At 38.5% G+C, this 20576-nt stretch overlaps 1 long non-coding RNA gene and 7 other non-coding genes across 8 annotated transcripts; 1 reads left to right on the forward strand and 7 right to left on the reverse strand.

The window, feature by feature from the left end:
- Positions 1-8274: 8274 nt before the first annotated feature.
- On the reverse strand, positions 8275-8346 carry trnaa-cgc. Its single transcript has one exon. It is a non-coding gene; the product is annotated as a tRNA-Ala (tRNA).
- Positions 8347-8956: 610 nt separating this feature from the next.
- On the reverse strand, positions 8957-9030 carry trnat-ugu. Its single transcript has one exon. It is a non-coding gene; the product is annotated as a tRNA-Thr (tRNA).
- Positions 9031-9618: 588 nt separating this feature from the next.
- On the reverse strand, positions 9619-9692 carry trnat-ugu. Its single transcript has one exon. It is a non-coding gene; the product is annotated as a tRNA-Thr (tRNA).
- A 483-nt stretch (positions 9693-10175) lies between these two features.
- On the reverse strand, positions 10176-10247 carry trnaa-cgc. Its single transcript has one exon. It is a non-coding gene; the product is annotated as a tRNA-Ala (tRNA).
- A 605-nt stretch (positions 10248-10852) lies between these two features.
- trnat-ugu lies at positions 10853-10926 on the reverse strand. Its single transcript has one exon. It is a non-coding gene; the product is annotated as a tRNA-Thr (tRNA).
- A 579-nt stretch (positions 10927-11505) lies between these two features.
- trnat-ugu lies at positions 11506-11579 on the reverse strand. Its single transcript has one exon. It is a non-coding gene; the product is annotated as a tRNA-Thr (tRNA).
- A 483-nt stretch (positions 11580-12062) lies between these two features.
- Positions 12063-12134, reverse strand: trnaa-cgc. Its single transcript has one exon. It is a non-coding gene; the product is annotated as a tRNA-Ala (tRNA).
- Positions 12135-15383: 3249 nt separating this feature from the next.
- On the forward strand, positions 15384-19387 carry LOC121307108. The gene is made up of 4 exons (XR_005948274.1): positions 15384-16264; positions 16715-16793; positions 17533-17583; positions 18642-19387. It is a non-coding gene; the product is annotated as an uncharacterized LOC121307108 (long non-coding RNA).
- The last annotated feature ends 1189 nt before the right edge of the window (positions 19388-20576 follow it).

A 20576-nucleotide genomic window follows, 5' to 3' on the forward strand; every position in this document is an offset into this window, starting at 1 on the left:
CATTCCCACGAGAATAAACCAAAACAATAAACACTCAATTAAACAATCACCATTCCCACGAGAATAAACCAAAACAATAAACACTCAATTAAACAATCACCATTCCCACGAGAATAAACCAAAACAATAAACACTCAATTAAACAATCACCATTCCCACGAGAATAAACCAAAACAATAAACACTCAATTAAACAATCACCATTCCCACGAGAATAAACCAAAACAATAAACACTCAATTAAACAACGAGAATAAACCAAAACAATAAACACCACCATTCCCACGAGAATAAACCAAAACAATAAACACTCAATTAAACAATCACCATTCCCACGAGAATAAACCAAAAATAAACACTCAATAAAACAATCACCATCCCACGATTAAACAATCAATCACCATTCCCACGAGAATAAACCAAAACAATAAACACTCAATTAAACAATCACCATTCCCACGAGAATAAACCAAAACAATAAACACTCAATTAAACAATCACCATTCCCACGAGAATAAACCAAAACAATAAACACTCAATTAAACAATCACCATTCCCACGAGAATAAACCAAAACAATAAACACTCAATTAAACAATCACCATTCCCACGAGAATAAACCAAAACAATAAACACTCAATTAAACAATCACCATTCCCACGAGAATAAACCAAAACAATAAACACTCAATTAAACAATCACCATTCCCACGAGAATAAACCAAAACAATAAACACTCAATTAAACAATCACCATTCCCACGAGAATAAACCAAAACAATAAACACTCAATTAAACAATCACCATTCCCACGAGAATAAACCAAAACAATAAACACTCAATTAAACAATCACCATTCCCACGAGAATAAACCAAAACAATAAACACTCAATTAAACAATCACCATTCCCACGAGAATAAACCAAAACAATAAACACTCAATTAAACAATCACCATTCCCACGAGAATAAACCAAACAATAAACACTCAATTAAACAATCACCATTCCCACGAGAATAAACCAAAACAATAAACACTCAATTAAACAATCACCATTCCCACGAGAATAAACCAAAACAATAAACACTCAATTAAACAATCACCATTCCCACGAGAATAAACCAAAACAATAAACACTCAATTAAACAATCACCATTCCCACGAGAATAAACCAAACAATAAACACTCAATTAAACAATCACCATTCCCACGAGAATAAACCAAAACAATAAACACTCAATTAAACAATCACCATTCCCACGAGAATAAACCAAAACAATAAACACTCAATTAAACAATCACCATTCCCACGAGAATAAACCAAAACAATAAACACTCAATTAAACAATCACCATTCCCACGAGAATAAACCAAAACAATAAACACTCAATTAAACAATCACCATTCCCACGAGAATAAACCAAAACAATAAACACTCAATTAAACAATCACCATTCCCACGAGAATAAACCAAAACAATAAACACTCAATTAAACAATCACCATTCCCACGAGAATAAACCAAAACAATAAACACTCAATTAAACAATCACCATTCCCACGAGAATAAACCAAAACAATAAACACTCAATTAAACAATCACCATTCCCACGAGAATAAACCAAAACAATAAACACTCAATTAAACAATCACCATTCCCACGAGAATAAACCAAAACAATAAACACTCAATTAAACAATCACCATTCCCACGAGAATAAACCAAAACAATAAACACTCAATTAAACAATCACCATTCCCACGAGAATAAACCAAAACAATAAACACTCAATTAAACAATCACCATTCCCACGAGAATAAACCAAAACAATAAACACTCAATTAAACAATCACCATTCCCACGAGAATAAACCAAAACAATAAACACTCAATTAAACAATCACCATTCCCGCGAGAATAAACCAAAACAATAAACACTCAATTAAACAATCACCATTCCCACGAGAATAAACCAAACAATAAACACTCAATTAAACAATCACCATTCCCACGAGAATAAACCAAACAATAAACACTCAATTAAACAATCACCATTCCCACGAGAATAAACCAAAACAATAAACACTCAATTAAACAATCACCATTCCCACGAGAATAAACCAAAACAATAAACACTCAATTAAACAATCACCATTCCCACGAGAATAAACCAAAACAATAAACACTCAATTAAACAATCACCATTCCCACGAGAATAAACCAAAACAATAAACACTCAATTAAACAATCACCATTCCCACGAGAATAAACCAAAACAATAAACACTCAATTAAACAATCACCATTCCCACGAGAATAAACCAAAAACAATAAAAACACTCAATTAAACAATCACCATTCCCACGAGAATAAACCAAAACAATAAACACTCAATTAAACAATCACCATTCCCACGAGAATAAACCAAAACAATAAACACTCAATTAAACAATCACCATTCCCACGAGAATAAACCAAAACAATAAACACTCAATTAAACAATCACCATTCCCACGAGAATAAACCAAAACAATAAACACTCAATTAAACAATCACCATTCCCACGAGAATAAACCAAAACAATAAACACTCAATTAAACAATCACCATTCCCACGAGAATAAACAAAACAATAAACACTCAATTAAACAATCACCATTCAATAAATGCAATATGAAGCAATCTTACCTGTGGGCCTCATTCACTGTAGTAACTGCATTTCTCTTTATCAACACATTTCAATTGGAGAGGGTGGGACCCATGACATCTTTAGAAAGACAGCAGCTGCTTTCTTGTCAATATGAATTTAGGTGTAATGTTTTTCAAACAATTAACCTTGAAATATAAATTATTGTTAATTAATTAGACACTATGGACCATATTCATAAAAGATGGCGGTAAATTCTGGAAATTGAAAAAAATTGGGGGCAATATTTAACAAGCGTTTTATAAAACTACTGCCTGCTTTTTTTACCAGCCAATAGTGGGTTTAGATATAATTTAGCATCATGGATTGATACCAAGATAATTTACTTAAGCAATTGTCAGCGGTATGGAAATGTGCTGTGTCCCCTACTTAAGACATTAGTGGCTTACACCGTCTGTTTTACCATCATGTGCAGGCTATTACAAAAGCTGCTGGATGCAAGTGAGAGGTTAAGAAATCCGCAATTCACTCCCCAGGAACCAGCAGTTTTAAAATAAGAATTGCCAGTGCAGATCAAGTATTTTTATGAAATAGGGTATTTTAACATCCCTGTTCATGTATGAGCCAAAGCATATTTATGAGAAATGTTTAACTACAAAAACACGCTCACAACAAAATCACTGAAATCATTGTGATCGCTGAAATCATTGCAATGCATGAGTTACATCACAGATTGTCACATTTGTTAAACATTACAACATAGAACATAAGAAACTTTACAAACAAGAGCAGGCCAATCTTGCTCGTTTGGTCATTAGTAGCTTATTCATCCTAGAATCTCATCAAGCAGCTTCTTGAAGGATCCCAGGGTGTCAGCTTCAACAACATTACTGGGGAGTTAGTTCCAGACTCCCACAATTCTCTATGTAAAAAAGGGCCTCCTATTTTCTGTTCTGATTGTCCCTTTATCTAATTTCCATTTGTGACCCCTGGTCCTTGTTTATTTTTTCAGGTAGAAAAAGTCTCTTGGGTCGACATTGTCAATACCTTTTAGGATTTAGAATGCTTGAATCTTCTTTGTTCAAGACTGACTATATTCAATTCTTTTAGCATGTCTGCATATGACATGCATTTTAAACCCAGAATAATTCTGGTCGCTCTTATCAAAAAACAAAATCCCTTTTGTAGCAATGTGACCAGAACTGCACACAATACTATAGATGAGGTCTTACTAATGCATTGTACAGTTTTAACATTACTTCCCTTGATTTAAATTCAACACTTTTCACTATATATCCCAGCATTTTGTTTGCATTTTTTCATAGCTTCCCCACATTGTCCAGATAAAGACATTTCTGAGCCAACATAAAATCCTTTGTCTTTTTCATAGATTCCTTCTTCAATTTCATTACTATTGTACATTTTTTTTATTGCCTGCATGCAATACCTTACACCTTTCTCTATTAAATGTAATTTCCCATGTGTCTACCCAGTTCTGAATGCTGTGTAGAAAAATTTTGAATGACCTTTGTTGCTGCAATGCTCCATTTTGAGGTTTCTCCTCTAATCAATACTTTCTGTTTTCTACAAGTTAACCACTCCCTAATCCATGTGCAAGCATTTCCTTGAATCCCTGCTGTGTTCAATTGCAATCTCTGCTGGGCCTGGCAGCCATCAATTCCTTCGTTTTGTATAAGGTAGGTGTGGCAGGCTGGCGAGTGGATAGAGGCCCAGAGACAGTCTGTCATTCAGAAAAATAACAATTTTGTTATAAATAAACACAAAAATGAAAGGGCACAAGGGCCAAAATAAAGGGATTTAAACAGAAATAAAGCAAGACAAAAATAACAAAAATAACAATTTCCAGGCTGGGCAATGCCTTCACTGGATACAAACATACAAACATACAACATACAAACATACAAACATACAAACAACTTGCTTCCTCAGCTCCCTCTTTCTAAATGAGAAGCAGAGGCCTCCTTTTATGTCAGGTGGCTGGGCGCTGATCGATCGTTAATTAACCTAATCAACTAATCAACCCCAGCCACCTGAACATAATAAACCCAGGCAGGTAGGGGAAATTAACCCCATCCCTGCCAATTTAAAAAGGGCAGAGCTTTGCTCTGCCACAGTAGGAGAGATTTCATTTTGAAGCTAGCTACAGCGTTTCAGAAGAAACATTTCAATCACAAAACAAGCTGCAGCAGCTCAACCTGGATTTTGTGCTGTGAGTGACACACACACAAGATAAATCATATGTTACTTTAGTTTTAGATTAAAAAACACTTTTGTTTTTACAGTTTTTTATGTGCATATACGTGTTTACACACTAGCTTCTTTGGAAATGTTTATTTTATTCTATGTGTAATTGTTCATTGAAGTATGACATTTCGGCTGTGCAGATATTTGATATGATGTGCTTGAAAAACACTTTTGAGTTGTATCCGATAGTTTGGTTTTCATTAATACTGATGGTGTTTAAAATGTACCGGCGTTTGTAGGTATGAATATAACCGCAGCGGTTCGCAAGATTCCTGCTCTGGTTTACATGGGTCTTTACAGCTATTTTTATCATGAGAAAGCGATTGACCCTGGCCTTAAAGTCACGCTGACCAAAGGATGTTCTTTTGCTGTTTTGCGTAACAACGTCACAGAATCACGTGACAACATCAAGATTCAAGACTGTAGAGTTGATTTTCATGTGCATGTAAACCCAGCCAATGTAAGATATATATTGGCATGGTTTATGATTGCTTTTCCAAGTTGTAAGTACAACATATTTTGCTATTCGGTTTTCAAAGTATTGACAGAAGTACTTATTTGCCAGCTGATGTTTGTATTACAGTTTTTTTTTAAGTTGAATAAAAGAAAAAAAAAAATTCACTTTGTCTTTCTTTCTTAAAAATGAATACATATTGACGGTCAAGCTAAAGAAGAAAACAATGGGGAAGATCTACAGTTACATGTGGTAAAAAAAAAGAAACACTGAACGTTTGAGTAGACAACAGTTTAAATATTTAAATTATTTAATTGTGCTTGTTCTGCTTTTAACCCCATGTCAAGCCCTACCATGTGTGGGTGAACTGAAATGGGAATGTTATTATTTCGGTGCAAAGCCGCAGATTATAAATATGCAATACACACTGCTGTATTGCTTCATTAACATTGCTATTGTTTACTACTGTTACCCATCAGGCATTGGATTATACAATTAAAATTTCATTGCACCTGGATTATCGTTGTTTGTCTGATTATTGCAAAACACAAGAAACTACAGTTGCAGTGGGCTAAGGAACTAAAACACTGGATACTGGAGGATTGGAAAAACATTGCCTGGTCTAATGAATCCGGTTCATGCTGTTTCACGCTGATGGGAGGACTAGGGTATGGAGAAAACCAGATGAGTATGTGCACCCATCATGCTGCGTGTCAACATTGCAGGCTGGTGGTTTTGGTGTGATGGTGTGGGATGTGTTTTCATGGCACACATTGGGCCCCTTGATAAAAGTGGAGCAATGTTTGAATGCCACAGGATATCTGAACATCATTGCCAATCAGGGGCATCCCTTCATGGCAGCAGTGTATCTATCTGCTAATGGATTTTTTCAGCAGGATAATGCCCCATGCCACAAGGCTAGGATTGTCCAGGAATCGTTCCACGAACATGACAGTGAATTCAGCTTACTGTAGTGGCCTGCAGTCACCAGATCTCAATCCAATTGAGCATCTGTGGGATGAGATGGAACGAGCTATTCGGAGTAGAGATCCACTACCAGCCAACTTGACACAACTGTGGGAAGCATTGGAGTCAACATGGGCCAGCATCCCTGTGGAATGCTTTTGACACCTTGTAGAGTCCATGCCCCGGCGTATTGAGGCAGTTCTGAGGACAAAAGGGTGTGCAACTCAATATTAGGAAGGTGTTCCTAATGTTTTATACACTCAGTGTACATAATTATGAATGAAAAGTTATGCAGTCCCCTCCAATTTGGAGGACTTGTAAATTGTTTTGTTTTGAAAATGTTTAATAACTGCATTTAGTTTTTATGTTGTTGCTGAACTACAAAAGAAAAAAAATGCAAAAAAAAAAAAAAAAAAAAAAGAACTACAGTTCTCTTTGAGCGGCTGTGCTGAAATGCATGCTGGGAGAAAGAAAGTTCTAAAGTGTGAGGGAATCGACGAGAGGGAGATGGCGACCTGTGAGGCTGCGTAGAGTACGTTCCGTTAGCTTTCTAGATTCAAGACCAATTCAGTACCTCAACATAATTAAATAAATGAATAAAAAGTAAAACGAAGAGCTAGGGACTGCGTTTTGGCTCGGTGGGAAAATGGCTGCAAATCTAAAGCAGCTTTTAGTTTGTACCCTACTTGGATACCAAGACCAAACTCGCCCTGTGACTGCTGAAGTTACGCGGGAATCGGATCCACACAGACCAGAGTTTGTCTCTACTGACTTCTTCTAAAAATCCTGTTTTCCAGTTCAAAGACAGAGAGTAAAAAGGACTCGTTTGTATTCTATACAAAAATTAAGGCAAATAAAATGCCCACGAGGTGAAGATCCGGGATTGTGTAATTCATATAGTAGCAGGAATTGTTCAACTGGAACTGCTTATTTTTTCTTTAAACAACTGCTTTTTGATATATTTTTTTTTCTTCTCTCTCTACTCAAATACTGCTGGGTCGCTCCCGCAACGCAACAAAAGCGCCAACTTGAAAATACTCGAACTGAAACAGCGAATATACTTCAGTGAGTGAACTCAATTTAAAATAATATCTGTAAAGACATTTTAAGTTTCCTTTTCATTGTTTATGTGTGTGGTTACTGTTATAATTTTGTACTAAAATAATAAGCAAATAATAAAAATAATAATAATAATAATAATAATAATAAGTGGCAAACACTGTTGCAGCAGCAAAGGTCATTCAAAATGATCTATATAAGATTATATATATATATATATATATATATATATATGATATATAATATATATATATATATATAGCTCTGGAAAAAAAATTAAGAGACCACTGCAAAATTATCAGTTTCTCTGGTTTTACTATTTATAGGTATGTGTTTGGGTAAAATGAACATTTTGGTTTTATTCTATAAACTACTGACAACATTGCTCCCAAATTCCAAATAAAAATATTGTCATTTAGCATTTATTTGCAGAAAATGACAACTGGTCAAAATAACAAAAAAGATGCAGTTTGTCAGACCTTGAATAATGCAAAGAAAATAAGTTCATATTCATTTTTAAACAACACAATACTAATCTTTTAACTTAGGAAGAGTTCAGAAATCAGTATTTGGTGGGATAACCCTGATTTTCAAGTACAGCTTTCATGCGTCTTGGCATGCTCACCACCAGTCTTTCACATTGATGTTGGGTGACTTTATGCCACTCCTGGCGCAAAAATTCAAGCAGCTTTCAAGGAGCGGTGTTTGTGCTAAAGATCGGTACATATTTAGTTGGATAGCTTGGGTGAGGGTTATGGTTAGAAAAAGAGAAATTACATAAATAATATTGACATTTATATATCAAAAGATAGATAGATAGATTGATATGAAAGAAACCAGAAAGGCCTGGGTGGTGGAAGGATGTTTTTAATAAACAAAGTTTGAGACCAACTGGAGATGCCGGGGATTGAACCCGGGGCCTCATACATGCGAAGCATGCGCTCTACCACTGAGCTACATCCCCTGTTGATAGTGTAGACTTTTTTTGTGCAACTGGCCCCTTTGATTTCCAGGGCAAGCTGTTCTGCGTTCCACCCTGAAATGTGTTTTTGTTTCTTGTGTGATGCGGTGCATGGAGGGCGAGGTGGCGGAGTTTCTAAGGCGATGCATTGCACTGTGCTCTTCACATGCTGGTTGGAATCCCACCCGTGTCTTTTTTTGGCACGTTTTCCTCCGTGGCTTTGACTCCATTTACCACAACACCTGATAACACTGACTCAGGAAACATCTTCTGGTACCCTCGGTATATTCAGTGTTTCTGCTGAAGATCAGTACATATTTAGTTGGATAGCTTGGGTGAGGGTTATAGTTATAAAAAGAGAAATTACATAAATAATATTGACATTTATATATCAAAAGATAGATAGATAGATTGAATGAAAGAAATCAGAAAGGGTTGAGCCTCGCGCATTGAGGTTGGAATCCCACCTTTGTCGTCTTTTGGCATGTTTTCCTTCGTGGTTTTGGCTCCATCTACCTCGCCTTTCCAGAGTCGCTTGAATGAGTGCAGCGCGGTGGCATTGTTTTTTAGAAGATAAAATGTGTGCATTTACCTTTGGGATAAGAAGTAAAAGAGGCACTGCTGGGATTTGAACCCAGGATCTCCTGTTTACAAGACAGGTGCTTTAACCAACTAAGCCACAATGCCCCACACTTAAATCAGCTGTTTGGTGTGCTAAACTGAAGGGCTACAAAACGGTCCCAGGACTGGCCAGAGGTTATTTTGCTTTTAGACAGCTTGCATCAATTTTTCTGACGCCTGAATCCCGGTAAAACATCAGGTGAACTTTTTTTGTGTGTGGTACTTCTGCGACAGGATGCTCAAACCAAATAGGAGAAAAAACCTGCTGGACCACAACATCTGCTACCACTAACTCAGGAAACATCTTCTGGTACTCTCGGTATATTCAGTGTTTCTGCTGAAGATCGGTACATATTTAGTTGGATAGCTTGGGTGAGGGTTATAGTTATAAAAAGAGAAATTACCTAAATAATATTGACATTTATAAATCAAAAGATAGATAGATAGATGGATTGATTTTTTCTTTAAAGAAATTTGAAAGGGTTGAGCCTCGCGCACCGGTTGGAATCCCACCTGTGTCGTCTTTTGGCACGTTTTCCTTCGTGGCTTTGGCTCCATCTACCTCGCCTTTCCAGAGTCGCTTGAATGAGTGCAGCGCGGTGGCATTGTTTTTAGAAGATAGTGTGCATTTACCTTTGGGAGAAGAAGTAAAAGAGGCACTGCTGGGATTTGAACCCAGGATCTCCTGTTTACAAGACAGGTGCTTTAACCAACTAAGCCACAATGCCCCACACTTATCAGCTGTTTGGTGTGCTAAACTGAAGAGCTACAAAACAGTCCCAGGACTGGCCAGTAAGGTTATTTTGTTTTGACAGCTTGCATCAATTTTTCTGACGCCTCCTCCCGGTGCTCCATCAGGTGAACTTTTTTTGTGTGTGGTACTTCTGCGACAGGATGCTCAAACCAAATAGGAGAAAAAACCTGCTGGACCACAACATCTGCTACCACTAACTCAGGAAACATCTTCTGGTACTCTCGGTATATTCAGTGTTTCTGCTGAAGATCGGTACATATTTAGTTGGATAGCTTGGGTGAGGGTTATAGTTAGAAAAAGAGAAATTACATAAATAATATTGACATTTATATATCAAAAGATAGATAGATAGATTGATTGAATGAATGAAAGAAACCAGAAAGGCCTGGGTGGTGGAAGAGTGTTTTTAATAAACAAAGTTTGAGATCATGAAAGGGCAGTGTAAAGAAAGACCAACTGGAGATGCCGGGGATTGAACCCGGGGCCTCATACATGCGAAGCATGCGCTCTACCACTGAGCTACATCCCCTGTTGATAGTGTAGACTTTTTTTGTGCAACTGGCCCCTTTGATTTCCAGGGCAAGCTGTTCTGCGTTCCACCCTGAAATGTGTTTTTGTTTCTTGTGTGATGCGGTGCATGGAGGGCGAGGTGGCGGAGTTTCTAAGGCGATGCATTGCACTGTGCTCTTCACATGCTGGTTGGAATCCCACCCGTGTCTTTTTTTGGCACGTTTTCCTCCGTGGCTTTGACTCCATTTACCACAACACCTGATAACACTGACTCAGGAAACATCTTCTGGTACCCTCGGTATATTCAGTGTTTGTGCTGAAGATCAGTACATATTTAGTTGGATAGCTTGGGTGAGGGTTATAGTTATAAAAAGAGAAATTACGTAAATAATATTGACATTTATATATCAAAAGATAGATAGATAGATTGATTGAAAGAAATCAGAAAGGGTTGAGCCTCGCGCACCGGTTGGAATCCCACCTGTGTCGTCTTTTGGCATGTTTTCCTTCGTGGCTTTGGCTCCATCTACCTCGCCTTTCCAGAGTCGCTTGAATGAGTGCAGCGCGGTGGCATTGTTTTTTAGAAGATAGTGTGCATTTACCTTTGGGAGAAGAAGTAAAAGTAGGCACTGCTGGGATTTGAACCCAGGATCTCCTGTTTACAAGACAGGTGCTTTAACCAACTAAGCCACAATGCCCCACACTTATCAGCTGTTTGGTGTGCTAAACTGAAGAGCTACAAAACAGTCCCAGGACTGGCCAGTAAGGTTATTTTGTTTTGACAGCTTGCATCAATTTTTCTGACGCCTCCTCCCGGTGCTCCATCAGGTGAACTTTTTTTGTGTGTGGTACTTCTGCGACAGGATGCTCAAACCAAATAGGAGAAAAAACCTGCTGGACCACAACATCTGCTACCACTAACTCAGGAAACATCTTCTGGTACTCTCGGTATATTCAGTGTTTCTGCTGAAGATCGGTACATATTTAGTTGGATAGCTTGGGTGAGGGTTATAGTTAGAAAAAGAGAAATTACATAAATAATATTGACATTTATATATCAAAAGATAGATAGATAGATTGATTGAATGAAAGAAATCAGAAAGGGTTGAGCCTCGCGCACCGGTTGGAATCCCACCTGTGTCGTCTTTTGGCATGTTTTCCTTCGTGGCTTTGGCTCCATCTACCTCGCCTTTCCAGAGTCGCTTGAATGAGTGCAGCGCGGTGGCATTGTTTTTTAGAAGATAGTGTGCATTTACCTTTGGGAGAAGAAGTAAAAGAGGCACTGCTGGGATTTGAACCCAGGATCTCCTGTTTACAAGACAGGTGCTTTAACCAACTAAGCCACAATGCCCCACACTTATCAGCTGTTTGGTGTGCTAAACTGAAGAGCTACAAAACAGTCCCAGGACTGGCCAGTAAGGTTATTTTGTTTTGACAGCTTGCATCAATTTTTCTGACGCCTCCTCCCGGTGCTCCATCAGGTGAACTTTTTTTGTGTGTGGTACTTCTGCGACAGGATGCTCAAACCAAATAGGAGAAAAAACCTGCTGGACCACAACATCTGCTACCACTAACTCAGGAAACATCTTCTGGTACTCTCGGTATATTCAGTGTTTCTGCTGAAGATCGGTACATATTTAGTTGGATAGCTTGGGTGAGGGTTATAGTTAGAAAAAGAGAAATTACATAAATAATATTGACATTTATATATCAAAAGATAGATAGATAGATAGATTGAATGAATGAAAGAAACCAGAAAGGCCTGGGTGGTGGAAGAGTGTTTTTAATAAACAAAGTTTGAGATCATGAAAGGGCAGTGTAAAGAAAGACCAACTGGAGATGCCGGGGATTGAACCCGGGGCCTCATACATGCGAAGCATGCGCTCTACCACTGAGCTACATCCCCTGTTGATAGCGGCAGACTTTTTTTGTGCAACTGGCCCCTTTGATTTCCAGGGCAAGCTGTTCTGCGTTCCACCCTGAAATGTGTTTTTGTTTCTTGTGTGATGCGGTGCATGGAGGGCGAGGTGGCGGAGTTTCTAAGGCGATGCATTGCACTGTGCTCTTCACCTGCTCCCGATGCTGGTTGGAATCCCACCCGTGTCTTTTTTTGGCACGTTTTCCTCCGTGGCTTTGACTCCATTTACCACAACACCTGATAACACTGACTCAGGAAACATCTTCTGGTACCCTCGGTATATTCAGTGTTTGTGCTGAAGATCAGTACATATTTAGTTGGATAGCTTGGGTGAGGGTTATAGTTAGAAAAAGAGAAATTACATAAATAATATTGACATTTATATATCAAAAGATAGATAGATAGATTGAATGAAAGAAATCAGAAAGGGTTGAGCCTCGCGCACCGGTTGGAATCCCACCTGTGTCGTCTTTTGGCATGTTTTCCTTCGTGGCTTTGGCTCCATCTACCTCGCCTTTCCAGAGTCGCTTGAATGAGTGCAGCGCGGTGGCATTGTATTTTAGAAGATAGTGTGCATTTACCTTTGGGAGAAGAAGTATAAGAGGCACTGCTGGGATTTGAACCCAGGATCTCCTGTTTACAAGACACTGTGCTTTAACCAACTAAGTGCTTTAACCAACTAAGCCACAATGCCCCACACTTATCAGCTGTTTGGTGTGCTAAACTGAAGAGCTACAAAACAGTCCCAGGACTGGCCAGTAAGGTTATTTTGTTTTGACAGCTTGCATCAATTTTTCTGACGCCTCCTCCCGGTGCTCCATCAGGTGAACTTTTTTTGTGTGTGGTACTTCTGCGACAGGATGCTCAAACCAAATAGGAGAAAAAACCTGCTGGACCACAACATCTGCTACCACTAACTCAGGAAACATCTTCTGGTACTCTCGGTATATTCAGTGTTTCTGCTGAAGATCGGTACATATTTAGTTGGATAGCTTGGGTGAGGGTTATAGTTAGAAAAAGAGAAATTACATAAATAATATTGACATTTATATATCAAAAGATAGATAGATAGATTGATTGAATGAAAGAAACCAGAAAGGGCTGAGCCTCACGCACCATTTTTACCTGTTACAGGCTTCTTTTCAGGAACTTCTGAAGAGGGAGACTGCTTTGTGTTATACAGAGGAAGCTTTGCAAGCCCTAGTTCCACCAGGAATCTGTCAAACAGACACATAGACGTATTGTAGGCCAGGATGCCACTCTTCTGGATGAGGATGTCGCGGATGAAGAATCTTATGAGAGTAGTATAGATGAAAGTGCAGAGGAAGAGGATTAAGGAACTTAGAATAATTGCTGATATTTTTTAGGCTTCCAAGCCCGCCTACTGTTCTTTTAGTTGGATGTTTATTTACAATTAAAACAATTTGAGTGCATCGATTTTTTCCATATTACTCAACACGTCAACGGAGACCAAAAGAAGGCTATGACATCAGCTACTGCAGAACCAACCTGGGGGTGCGTGTTCATGGTTTGAACACAACACAACCGGGTTCAGTGGCCTTTGAACAGGAACCCATGACTGTGACTGCAATGCAAAAACAGGCCTGATCATTAAAAATATCAGAGTTTAAAAATGTAGTCGCAGCGGTTATAAGTGTATGTAACGGTGACTAATGTCATAAATATGTCTGTCAGAAGCTCTATACCGATAAATCATGCAAAATATATTTCTAGACATCTCTATTCGGATGTGTTAGACTGCATTGCAATATATATATATATATATATATATATACAGAGTATAGATCAAGAGCTTTCATTGTATTTCACGACAGTAACGTGAAACCTTTTATTAATAATAATTCTCATACAGTGATCAACATCTACTTTGATCAATCAATCAGTTGTTTTGAGCCTAATGTTTGTGCTCACATGATCATTAACAAGCCTCCACCCCCATCCCCGTCAGCTGTACACTTTTCCAAAAATCGAACACCCCCAAAATGCTGGTATAGATAAACATACATACAATGTGATGTGTTCTAATGTTTCTTTTTAATTTATTTTTGTTGTTTTAGCCTTGCTGGATTATATATCAAGACCTCACTTTCACCGACGCTCACAGTTGCATGCAGCCTTTGTGCTGAAGGTACATATCATCACCAGGAGCGCCAACATCATGGCAAGTTGTGCCACAGCATTCCACTGATGACTTTCACTCACATTTTCACATGCACAGAGTCACTTTTAAACAGCTGTCAGGAACTGACCCAAACAGATCTTGGTTTAGCAAAGGAGTGTAGTGGTGGCAGTGCTCCTGTGACACTTGAAAACCGTGCACTCATCGCCCTTTGGTAGTTGGCAAACCAGGACACCATGAGGAGTATATGAGTACAGTTTGGAGTGGAATAAAGTACTATCCACTCCATTGTGCATCGGGTAACTGCTGTTATAGAGAGGATGGCTCTGAAGTACACAGAGTGGCCAGAAGGTCATCATATGAACAGCTTTGGATGCCATAGCATTTTTTCTTTTATACAAAACAGTACTTTTAATGATGCTTAAATACCAGAGTTTGAATGATGATGAAGTACCAGAGTTTGAGTCTTGACAAGAGTAACACAACCGATAGAAATGCAAGCAGCACTGCAGGCTCCTCAAAACTAGACCACATCTGCCACCACTTACTGACAAAGACTTCTGACTTGAATGAAGCTCCATAAAGCAGTGGTTTTCAATCCTGGTCCTGGCGACATACTGTGTCAGCTGGTTGTCATTCCAATGGAGCTCAATTGCTTCACCAAATCCTTCATTGAACTAATATAGTAATTAAGCTAGTTAAACCCCTCGGCCATGGTTTATAAACCTGCAGCGCTGTCAGTTCTGGGTGGGTGTACGGAGGAGGGTATGAGAGCGAGCCAGGGGTGAGAGAAATTTAAAAATAACTTGTCCGTGAAGGCTACTGCCGAGCCGGACCTTTATTATTGTGTTCGGGATTGATTTTGTTTAATTGTTTTATTTTTGCTCTGTGAGCAGTGTTTTTGTTTAAATATTTTATTAATTTTTAATATATTTAATATATAGACACACACACAATAAATAAAATAAACAACACTTTAAAAAAAATAGCCTACTCAATGACCTTTCTATTATAATTATTTATTATAATAAATTATTCTACATACGTTATTATACACAACTCTGTAAGGTACATGATATAGCTACGTGTGCTCCATATATAAATAAATATAATATTTTGGGGGGTATACAAAGCAATTTTTTGCCTTAGTCTGACGACTTATTTCTCTTTATGTATAACTGGTATTTAAATCATTTTCTTTTCACATTTGATCTAAGAAAGTTTCAAACTTTCTGTTTAAAGTGTAATGGTGCTTCTAAGTTATTTAGTTTTGCCTCTGAAACATGGTGAAAACAGCAAAACTATCTGAGCTGTATAGAGAGGCAGTATCGTTTCGACAAGTTTTTCCAACTTGTACGAGGAACGACTGTTCCACTCATAAAGCCGCATTCAAATACAAGTCACATTAAGTCAGACCCCAGGCAAGTCTGTTCAAGGATCTGTCAGCTTTGTAGAAAATATTACGTGATGAGATCTGCTGATGAAGCAGAGCTGCCAGCTGGCTGCAGAATTTACAGACACATTAAGCCAGGTTTTTCAACTCGTCTCTCTAACTGCAAATTAATTGATGTTATGATGCTCTCCGGATAGAATTACCACCGCAATCAAACAACTGAACGCACGTGAAGTCGCTCACACAATTTCCACTCACGTTACATGTTCAATAAAATCAATTCATTTGCAGTTAGAGAGGAGAGTTAAAAAACCTGACCTGCCTTCAAGTGTCTGTACATTCTGGATCCAGCTGGCAACCCTGTGATGAAGTCACCTGTCTCGATGATGCCACTATTGCAGCTATTTTGTTTAAAGCATTCAAATTCTTGCAAAACATGATAATAACATTGTTCACTTCAGAGCCCCATTGCTGTATAAATACGACTGCTTCTCTGCATTAACTTTATCGACTTGGACAGCTCCAGATCAGCAGACAAGATGAAGACTCTGGTGCTTCTTTTCACCCTGGCTTTCCTCTGCAGCTGTGAGTACAATCCTACTGTGTCTTTCTATTCTCTTTCAAAGAATTGCACATTGATCCAAGATGTTTCTGTAGGGTAGCTCGGCTGCTGTACCCTTGAGCAAGCAAGCAGGTACTTTACCTAGACTGCTCCAGAAAAAAAAAAAAATAAGCAGCTGGATAAATGGGCAACACAGTTTGTGTGTATAAATAACGTGATATCTTATGATAACTGACTGGAAGTCGCTCCTGGAGAAGGGCGCCTCCTAAGGAATAAAATAATATAAATAATAAGAATATAAAGGCAGTAATATTTTGTAAAACAGTTCTGAAAAATTGGATAAAAAAATCTCTACTCAAAAAGCCCTTTGATTTGTACTGCTGTGAACGGTCTGAGTGTGACCTGCCAGAATGTGTCGAAGTACTCTCCATGCTAGTTCTGACAGCTGTTTTGCTGCTTTTTTTTTTGTTCAGCTGTAGACATGTTAAATAGACAACAGAGACGTCCGGATCTTGGGGAAAGCGAAGCTGGCAATCCAGTTGCCTGCAGGAGGTATGTCTTCTAATGTTTTTAAATCTACAGGAGATCTCCATTGCTCAGATACCCAAACCTATTGATTAAAGATCATGATTAAATAAGAGTGCTATAACTACAGCAGAGGAGTGAACAGAGGCGGAGCTACACAATACACAAATATACAGCTACAGATAAAGTAAATCCAAGTGCACGATTTAAGCAGATCTGTGCGAGTTAAACTACATGTAAGGCACAAGAGAGGCCAAGCTGTGAAGTTTTACAGGTGCTGTCTGAACATCTGTGTCAACAGGTGTATAATATAAACACAATTACATGTTTAAAAGCTAAACACTTTTTTCAAATAGATGTACACACTTTTATATATAATACAAATGTTTAGTTTTTCTACATATTCAAACAAAGTCTTTAGCTTTTAAACAGTTAAAAGTATTACATTATAACCACTGCAGTTTCACTTGTGTTTGGAAAATAATCAAGACGTGTTTATTGCGTGTTATCTGTTGGCATTTCATTCTTAAAGACTTGGTTTTGCAGAGTATGAATGACACTTGTGTTATTATTGTGTGTGTCGCTGACAAATAAACAAATACAGCAGCATTTGAAATACATACAACTTAAGAATGATTTCTTTTTTTGATAACTATCTATCTTCATTTGGTGGATTTTCCATTCTGAAAAACAAAATAAAGAATGTGAATTTGTAGTCGGGTGTTCAGCCCCATAGCCCTTACATTTCTTTCTCTTATTTTTTCAGCTGCACCAAAATGTGTTATCGTGATTCTTCCTAAAAACGCAGAAGCTGAAGGTACGTCTTTTTAAAGAACAAGCGTCAGGGTTTTTTAAACAACGGACTTCTCAGTCCCCACACGTTGCTCCAGCTGTTTAACTCATTAAGTGCCATGGGGGTTGCAATGTTAGGAATCCCTGCAGTCACGCCTCGCTGCTCCTGGAGTAGCGCACCCATCCTCCTTGAGGTGCGCCCTCCTCTCCACCATGCACCCCTCCATGAGTCAACCCTTGCTAGGATATACTGTTCAGCCAGCTCTGAGTGATGTTTGCGAGATCCACTGTGCATGTGAACCTGTATTTCACTGTAAACTATTATTAAAACCGTTGATGGCTGCTGGTCGAAATGTAAAATACTTGTAATCTAACCTGTATCCAGTTTCATTCATGTAAGGCTGCAGACTGAAATAATCAGTTCAATATAGTCAGCATGGTCCTGACTGAATAATAATAATACAACCCAAATTGCTATACTTCATAAAACAACCCAGAACACTACACTTTATAAGTGAAACACTTGTTTTCGATGTAGCAGTTGATTTCATGGTGTCTAGTGGTTCAGCAATACTGTTTTTTTTTGGGATATCAAACTTTCAAATGGCGTCAGGGTATTAATACACGCACTTAGGAAAAGTCAATAACACACAAACATGTATTTTTCACACATGCAGATGATAATAATAATGGCCAATATTTTATTTTTGAGTGGTGTTCTACTGTGGTGTACTTCAGTAGGTTGTGTTAGTACTGTGTACTATCCTGTTTGGCACAAGTATACTTGCAGTACAGGTTGCTGCTTGTTTTTGTGAGGGGTTGCCTTTGAAATTCCACAGGATTTATTTTGTATTGTTAGTTACTCTTAGCAGCATGACTACTACTGCTAATAATAAAAAAAACTACTAGAGTGTTATTTTACATATTTTTATCTTTCACATCCTTTAGCTTCATTACTGTGAAACGGTGTGCCGATATTTTGGAACTGCTCAAAGGAGGGGCGCATGATAATTATAATAAGTGCGTTCTTCCTTTTCCAAGCTTGTGATGTTTTTTTTTTTCAATTATTTCTTTTTTTTTCAGAAAGACGAACAGAAGAGGATGATGATCGCCCATCTGTTTAAAAGCAGATGTTTCTTGTTGTAACTGTAGTACCTCTAATGTAGTCTAGAAGCAAATAAAATGTAAAGCACCTTACTGCTGTGTCTCTGGTTCTTATTCTATGTAGTTCAGCAGGGCTGGGGTGCCTGTTCCACTGGTTACAGACACACACACACTATTTCAGCATTTAGTACCATTACTATGTTGAGGGCCTAGTTTTCTGTTTTTAATTTCCGGCTCTCTCCACCTCATTTCCCCCGAGCGACATGTCTTGCTTTGCCGGAACCCTTTACCATTTCTACTCTAATCCCCCTGTGCTTTACTGAAACAGTGTTGCTTGTAAGCCTTGCTGAACTAACACTAAACTGTGTGTGTCTGTGTGCACTATGAAGCTGTGAGCAGCGTTAGCTTGCTGCTTGTTTATGACGCTATACACTTCCCAGTAGAGTGAAGTCAGTGATTCTCAACCCTGGTCCTGGGGGCCCTCTGTCTGGCTGCTGGTTTTTGTTCCAACTGAGCTGCTCTCAATTACTTAATTAAACCCTTAATCGAAGTAATAATTAGTCTAATTGGAGCCTTTTTTATCATTTTAAACAGATTGCAACTTCAAATTGTATAAGAAGCTTGAATTCACCTGCTTTTTATGCTAGACCATTTAAAAAGTCAAATTAAGCAAATTAGTTCAATCAAGAGTTCAATTAAGTAATTGAGAACTCCGCTGGAACATAAACCAGCAGAACAGGGTACTCCGGGACCAGGGTTGAGAGCCGCTACTGTTGTGACAACTATAAATCGTCCTGGGTAAGGGTGTCTGCTAATAAATTATTATTAATATTTGTATTATTGGCTATACAATTAAGAGCAAGTACAGCATACAGTAACATCAGTCCTAATTTTAATGTTGTGACTCCAGTCCAGTTTTGCTAATATTCCAGTTCACAGTTGCTATGAAGGCTAGTGCTGTGTGCAGGACACAACACCAATACACAGTGTAGCTCATGTGGAAAAAGCAATACATTGGTTTAGCCCAGCAAGCAGGTGTGTGTCTCTTCATTTTACTGGTGCACTGATCTACCACACTAACAAGAGCAAGTTCAACTAAGAGCAAATACAACATAAAGGACATGATTCAATTGAGGGGCAAGTTCAAGTAAGAGCAGATACCTATATAGTAATAGTTACCTTTAAAACGCAGTGTATTTGCAGTGTGGTTACAATGCAGATCATGTGCTGGTTGTGTCGTTATATAACACATCAGCATTAATACTTGCACACAATTACACAAATCATCCAAGTCATTTAAGGGTTGTTTGGAACAAAAAAAGAATGACCCTTTTCAGTCTTTAGAGACTAGGGTGCTCTTAATTGATAAATAACATCCAATAATCCTCAATAACAATCAATAATTAGTGATTTAGGGTGACGTGTAAAACTTTCTGGATAAGGGCTCTCCGGGGCCGTGTTTGGGCACCCCTGGTATGTGTAAAGTGATTACTCAGCAGTTACACTCACAATGTGCCCTCTTGCTGTGAAGTGTTATCTGTATAACTGAGGACTTCCTGGTTAGCGATCACTGGAAAGACCTGCAGAGCTGCAATACAGCCTGCTGTGCACAGCTGACCTGTGAGGCATTGTAGATTGCACTTCAATTAGACCTGCAGAGCTGCAATACAGCTGACCTGTGAGGCATTGTAGATTGCACTTCAGTTAGACCTGCAGAGCTGCAATACAGCTGACCTGTGAGGCATTGTAGATTGCAATTCAATTAGACCTGCAGAGCTGCAATACAGCTGACCTGTGAGGCATTGTAGATTGCAATTCAATTAGACCTGCAGAGCTACAATACAGCTGACCTGTGAGGCACTGTAGGTTGCAATTCAATTAGACCTGCAGAGCTGCAATACAGCTGACCTGTGA

This window comes from Polyodon spathula, chromosome 53, assembly GCF_017654505.1.
Source record: "Polyodon spathula isolate WHYD16114869_AA chromosome 53, ASM1765450v1, whole genome shotgun sequence".
Classification (NCBI taxonomy): domain Eukaryota; kingdom Metazoa; phylum Chordata; class Actinopteri; order Acipenseriformes; family Polyodontidae; genus Polyodon; species Polyodon spathula.